Genomic DNA, 7,240 nt, shown 5'->3' with positions numbered 1-7,240 from the left:
AGTCGACAAAATTCAATGGACCAATTTCACAGATCTATCTCTACTTCACATGTTCTGCGAATCACTGTCATTCTCAATTTACATTTGCCAAGATTTCATCGTCATCACCCAGAAGGTCATAATATGCACGTCATTCACTGGTATTTGCGATCTGACACTTCATTGATATACAAAAAAAAAGGACTAGATTTGCAATTGTGTTGAGGAGAGACTGCTATACATTAGGGGATGATAACAGTTGTGTAGAATACATGAACCTTCTCAAAGTCAAGAGCACTTGACGTGCTCGTCGTATAAGCAGCGGAATGCCGGGCGACGAAAGACTGATTCCATTACACACCATCCTCGAATCCAACGTAGCTGTTTATGAGGTCGCGCGGTTGGCTGAAAACTTGTAGACCCTCCCACTTCCAGAATGCGTGGAATCTCCTGAGACACTTGCAGTATGTCAATTACAGCGTACTAAGAACACTAAAAGCATATAAAAGGATCTTATCATATATATATTTTTTGTCCTTTAAGATGTTTTTTTTTTTTCATATAGGCGCGGTTTCGCGAGTAAAACAAGGATGTAGAATGACTGATGTGAGCTCATCTTGCTATATCGTACTTGACGCTGACAGTGAAGTGAATTTCGTTGAACGAGATGTGCGTATTCCGTGAAATCCTTCCGGAATATTATTGGTTAGCGGGATCTTTTAGTTCTTTTTTTTTTTTTTCTCTCTCTCTCTCTTGTTTTCTCATATTTGAGCGAACTGGGCTCATTTTTGAAATCTATTATATCCAAGGGGGTCTAGGACAATTACCCCCTGGGCAATTACCCCGCACCCTTCCCCTGGCCCTAATCCTAATTCTAATCCTGAATCTAACCCTAACCCTAACCCAAACTCCTAACCCTAAACCTAACCCTAACCCTAACCCTAATCTTTACTCTTACCTTACCACTAACCAGTATTTGGCCGGGGGGTAATTGCCCTCCGGGGGTAATTGCCCGGATACGATCCAAGGACATAGGGTTAGGGTTTATTATGGTTAGGGCCGTGATAGAGTTTTAGTTTTAGTTTGACGTGAGGATTAGGATTATGATATAATTATTATAGGGTATGGGTTATGTTTCATTTTTGGTAGGATTCATGTTTAGCGTGCAGATATTTCATGCGGTTGATTGGAGCACTTGTCACAGGAGCAAATGTCATGGAACCGTTGATTTGATGTACAGGTCAAACTTGTTAAAATAATGTGTAATTTGATTTCAAGTGATATGACTATACGTGAATGCAGGTCACCCCTCTGTTTTTAACTTACAGATTGCATTCGTTCTTCTTTAGGTTTAAAACGGCTGCATGGATCATGCTCTTTATGTGACGTCATTAAAGTACTAGGCTGGCGGGGAATTTATTTCTTTTTCTTCCGCAGCTTCTCATGGCTATCTCAAAACTGACTACACTATTATGATTGGGGGTAAAATAATATTGTCATTAACGTTATCTTGTGCACACTTTCAGTGATATATGTGACAATAATATTTTTTTTCAGTCCGAAACTTTCAATCTTTTGAACAGGTTGCAAACCCTATCATAATCCCTAGGAAATATAGAAAAAAAAAAAGAATACAAAAGCCAAGGCCCAGAAGAGCTGGGGGTGCACGGGATAACCCCCTTTATATTTATGCACAGTTGATCATGATATAGTCATTCACTGAAGAGCCATTCATTGAATATTGAATTTTTTAGATATATTTGATTTCTTCATTAACAATTTTCGAAATATTCCTCCAGAAGTGTAGGCCTATACACGAGATCACTGAATTTCAGTCCTTATTCAAAAGCTCCCTTGTGTGGACCTCCTATACACACCATCCTATTCTCTCCATTTCCATTATTATCATTATCATTATTATTATTATTTATTCGGCATTTGCAAAACAATACAAGTGATGACGGAGAAACAAAATAAGCAAACAAAACACAAGAAAACACACAGGCTTTCCCTGTTGAGCTTCCCCAAGGAGCCGGGTTGGAAAAAAGCAATCAAACATTGACTTACAATGAAGACGCATCCACAAACAGAGGTGAAAAAGAGGTGACAGTATACAAGTCATTCTCTTGCACTGTCTTGAATACTTATTTTGCTTGATTTTTGATTGGAACTTTTTGATGGATTTTAACCACCCCCCCCCCCCAAAAAAAAAAAACCAACACACAACAACAAACAAACAAAAGAGTACACGAGAGTCAGCTCACTGAAAAATAAGACATTTGAATTTCAGTTCAGTTGAGTTTAGTCAACACGCACTATACAAGGGATAAGGGTTCGTTTCCGCATTTCAAAGGTCCGTTTACAGGTTAATCCAAGATTAGAATAATGGTCGTTATTTCGAGGTTCATTAATTCGACAATGAAATATTCGTTATTCCGAAGGTGCGTCCGAAAGGCCATAAAAGGGTTCGTAGTACCTTAATATTCATTAGTAACGCACGGTCTGTTAATTTTCGAATTAACGAACACCTGCCTTGAATATTCAATTTTGTTCACTTTCAACTGAAAAACGTTCAATTTAATGCTCCCCCCAAAAATGTGCAATAAATCGCCGCCAGTTTTAAAGTGCAAAAGCTCCTTCGTATGGGAGCCTATACGAGGATACCTGCCCACCACGTGATGGCCTTCTGTCCATCTGAGTCCATGATGATATCACATTGAGGACATAGACGCCGAAAAAGACTTACTTAGTGGCAGATGCCATGTTTTCCATTTACATATAGCTTGAATATTCATTTGTCTTACTTTTTAGTAACAACTTTTCAATAATATTCATTCAATGTGTGCTTTAAATGTATTGTTGGATTTCAGTTCTAAAAAAAAAAATGTAAAAGCTCCACACCCGTCGCTTTTGACAAGCGGACAGGAGGTAACAGATATACTAGTAATTTCAGTGGCAGATCCAGGGGCAGTGCACCGGGCGCCCCCCCCCTTGTTAAAACAAAATAAATAAAAAGAAAACAATGGGGAAGGGATGCGTGCGCCCGGGCCTTATTGTTAAGGCGTCCCCTCTTTACGGAATTCCTGAATCCTGTTCTAATCATGTTCCTATTAGTAATAATTTTCTTACTTTTTTATTGAAAATCTGTTCCAAAATGTCTCTCCAAAGTGCGCACAAAATCGTTGTATTTCGGTTTCCCCCAACCCTTCCCCGCTCGCATCGCTCCTTTCCTTCCAGATCCCATGCCCCCCGCCCCCCCCCCCCCCCCCCCCCCGAAAATCAGGCAATGATTTTTATAGTATAACAGCACTTAGTCGTAACGAATTTCATATGAACTATAAACACAACCGCGGACTTTCAGGGGATTCGATCCCAGATCCCGCGGCCCTGACACTTCAGGTTTTATTTTGTTTTGTTTTGATTTGTTTTGATTGTTTTTGTTTTTGTTGTTCTTGTTTTTTTGTGTTTTTTCCGCGTCGACGAACCATAGAAAGAGGGGATCAATCATCACGATTATGCGGCCATCACAAAACTCGTCAGATATCATGCCAATTCATGTATTATAACAGCAATCCACTTACAGTCTGCATTTTAGTATTATACAGCCCCTGGAAGGATAGCCCGCAGGAGTATTGGAAGTTACTGAATGGCCGTAAGCGTGACTCCTGTTCGGCAAAGGTCCCTTTGGTTGATTTTGTGCGTCATTTTAGTAAACTGAATTCGGTTCGCAATTTATCAGTACCAGAGTATGATTTGGATGGATCAATAAGTAATAATGAGTTAAATGCACCAATTGTAATCGATGAAGTCATCAAGATGGTTCAGAAGTTAAGGAATAATAAGGCATGTGGTATTGATTTGATTATTAATGAATTTATAAAACATTGTTCAAGTCGTGTTTTGGATTGTATTACAGTTTACTTTAATATAATTTTGGAAAGTGGTTTAGTTCCAAAAGACTGGTGTCTCGGTACATAGTACCAATTTTTAAGAAAAAGGGAAGGGATACAGACCCAGATAATTATCGTGGAATAACACTTTTAAGCTGTTTGGGGAAGTTATTCACTTCTATTTTGAATCATAGAATAACAACTTACCTTAATAATCAAGGTATGCTTGGGGAAGAACAAGCTGGCTTTCGAGCTGGATATTCTACAATGGATCACGCCTTTGTTTTGAAAACTTTAATTGATATATATTTGTCTAAACGCAAACGAATTTATTGTGCATTCATCGATTTTAAGAAAGCAATTGATATGGTTGATAGGGTATCACTTTGGCATAAAATGTTGAGGTCTGGGGTGGATGGTAAGGTGTTTACAGTATAAAGAATATGTATGCTCAGGCCAAATCTTGCGTATTAGTCGATGGTCGACATTCTGAGGCTTTTCAGTGTAATGTTGGTGTACGGCAGGGTGAAAATTTATCGCCTCTGCTTTTTGCAATATATATCTCAATGATTTTGAATCATTTTTGAGTTGTCGTTTCAAGGGACTACAGTTTTTGATTGAAAAAAGTTTGTGTTGATATTTTAGACAAAGAAGTCAATGAGGATCTTTTTATACATTTATATACATTGTTGTATGCAGATGACACTCTTATTTTAGCCGACAGTGCAGAAGAGCTTCAGTTGGCTTTGAATGCATTGCATCGATATTGTAAAGATTGGAAGTTAAGTGTCAATACTATACAAAAACTAAGGTCCTGATTTTTTCAAGAGGCAAAGTACGTAACTTTCCATTGTTCAGTTTTGGTGAAGACAAACTTGATGTAGTGGATGATTTTGTTTATTTAGGTATTCAATTTAATTACAATGGAAGTTTTAAGAAGGTTATTTCTAAGCAGGTGTCACAGGCAAGGAAAGCACTTTTTGCTATGTCACTAAAGGTTCAGAAACTCAAGCTTCCTGTGGATATTCAATGAGAACTGTTTGATCAGTTAGTGTTACCAATATTATTGTATGGGTGTGAAGTTTGGGGTTTTGAGGATTTGAGTCAAATCGAAATTTTTCATAGGAAATTCTTGAAATCGTTGTTATGTGTAAATAAATTTACACCAGATTGTATGGTATTACAGAAACCGGGAGAACACAACTGGCTAATACTGTTAAATATCGTATGGTTAGCTTCTGGCTGAGGATCATAAAGGGTTCTTCTGCTAAATATTCATTCAGGTTTTATACACTCCAAAGATTAATAAGTCAACAGGACACGACCTTTGTATTTAAGTGTATATCTCATATTTGAGGAAATTTTAAACCATGCTGGTCCTGGTGTTGTATGGCTAAGAAAAGGGGAAGGATTTAGTAATAACTGGATATTAAGCACCTTGAAGCTGAGATTAAGTGATATGTTTGGTTTGGTTTGGTTTTATTTCCCGCCATAAAAAGCATACAAATGAAAAAACTTTACAAATATACAGAGTTTACAGAAATGCAATGTTATACAAACTATACAAACAAAAGAAAATTAACATCATTAAACAGTACGAGTGTGAGTTTACAAACAGACTAACCTAAGCAATAATAACAAAGACAAAGTGATAGATGAGATAGTGGAAAACGGCTCGAAAACCCATATTCAGCGACACTGTTGTAGAGTCACTGGTCTTCCATGGGGACCAGATAATTATGTCTAAACAGGATTTGATGGCAAATGTTTGGTCAAATAGAGTATGTTTATATAGGATTTTTAAGACGAATAGTCTCTTTGAAAGGTATTTAGTCCAGTTGAGTAAGAGGGATAGAATTTCATTGAGCCGTTTTAGATGTAGGTCAGATCAGTTGCCAGTTAATAATATAAGATTTGTACAGTCATTTATATGATGAAAGGGATGTTCAATGCCCTTGTTGTGATAGACATGAAACAGGTGATGAATTTCACTATGTTTTCGTATGCCCCTTCTCTGAAAAGGAAAGACAGTTATATTTAAGCAATCATTATTTGGTTAAACGTCCTTGCTCAGTACACATGTCTAGATTATTTTCATGTTCGCATTTAAGGACAGCTTAAAAGATTAGTATTATCTGTTAGGCTGATCATGTCATATTTTGCAAATTTGCAGAAGCCTGAACAGGTTGAGTGTACTTTAGTCAAGAAAGAAAATATTGTAACTCGTAGTGGTAGAAAAATTAAACATCCAGTGATACTCGATCTTTAGTAGTTGTATGTCACGATTTTTTGGTCGTATGGTTCATACGATTTCTAGCCAATTTGTATATCACTGTATATATGTTTAGTAGGTATAGACTGTTAATTTATATACATCATTGTAATATATCACAAACATGTATTCTTTGATAATTGTAATGACCATATCTTGTATTTATGTGTTGTACTCTCATACCCCGGAATGGGGTCCGAAGAGTCGAATAAAATCTATAAATCTTTTTCCAGATGTTGGACTCAAGTTTCCCGTCCCCAGGACCCGTCCCATTCCCTTTTAGTTTGTTTCAGGTTACTCAGTAATTATGTTATCGGTTTCGCGGCCCATCTTCGATCTTCAGCGCGCCACTACTTTTGCAACGCGACGAAGCACGTTTGGGACTGCGGGAGATCGCGATAGCGAACAGCATGCATCGCGTGCGGTTTAAAAACACAGGAGGGGAGATCAGAAGCACTTGGCGTGTTTGATGCGATCGTCTGTCTAGAAAATACTCCACGGTCGTATATATTATGAGAATACCCGAATCACAGAGAAAGCGATACGTGCCGAGAGAAAGTGATGCCAGCTACTGTGTTATTCGGATAGAAGTAAGTCGAATTTCGTCTTAAAAACCAACCAATCTACTCGGCACTTCAGACCCTGCGTATCAGCAGCCAGATGCAGAGCGCAGGGCCACAGGGATCGGGAGGCAGGGTGATGGGGCCGGCCGGGGGTAACGTTAGTGTTTAGTAGATTGAAATCCTTCTGTGCGGAGGAGGGGATTCTTTGAAGCCAGACGTCTCCGCGGAACACAAATATTTTCGACGACAAGATATAGACCGATCTTTTGATCAAGGTGGTTGTGAACTTTGCTTGCAGAGAAAATATAAAAACTGTTCGCCTTTTCAAATCAAAAGTGAGTGGGAATGTGGGGGTCATACTTCGATTTCGCTTGGGGAAAAGTTGAAAGACCCGAGACTCAAGAGTTCAGTCCAGGCCTTACATGAATCATAGGTACACAAAAACAATACAGGTTGGAGGTATTGAGGTTGGGCGAGCGAGGAAGCTTGAAGCATGAAGGGGGGCCTTAGTGAGGGAGTCGAAGACAGAGAAAAGA

At 38.5% G+C, this 7,240-nt stretch overlaps 1 pseudogene; it reads left to right on the top strand.

The window, feature by feature from the left end:
- The first annotated feature begins 4,235 nt into the window (after positions 1 to 4,235).
- Positions 4,236 to 6,860, top strand: LOC139732941 (uncharacterized; annotated as a pseudogene).
- The last annotated feature ends 380 nt before the right edge of the window (positions 6,861 to 7,240 follow it).

The sequence above is a fragment of the Diadema antillarum genome, unplaced genomic scaffold (genome assembly GCF_040938485.1).
Source record: "Diadema antillarum isolate AM-2024a unplaced genomic scaffold, OU_Dant_1.0 seq00000456_RagTag, whole genome shotgun sequence".
Classification (NCBI taxonomy): Eukaryota; Metazoa; Echinodermata; class Echinoidea; order Diadematoida; family Diadematidae; genus Diadema; species Diadema antillarum.
Note: the sequence above shows the minus strand (reverse complement) of the source record. Positions and strands in the feature narration are given on the sequence as shown.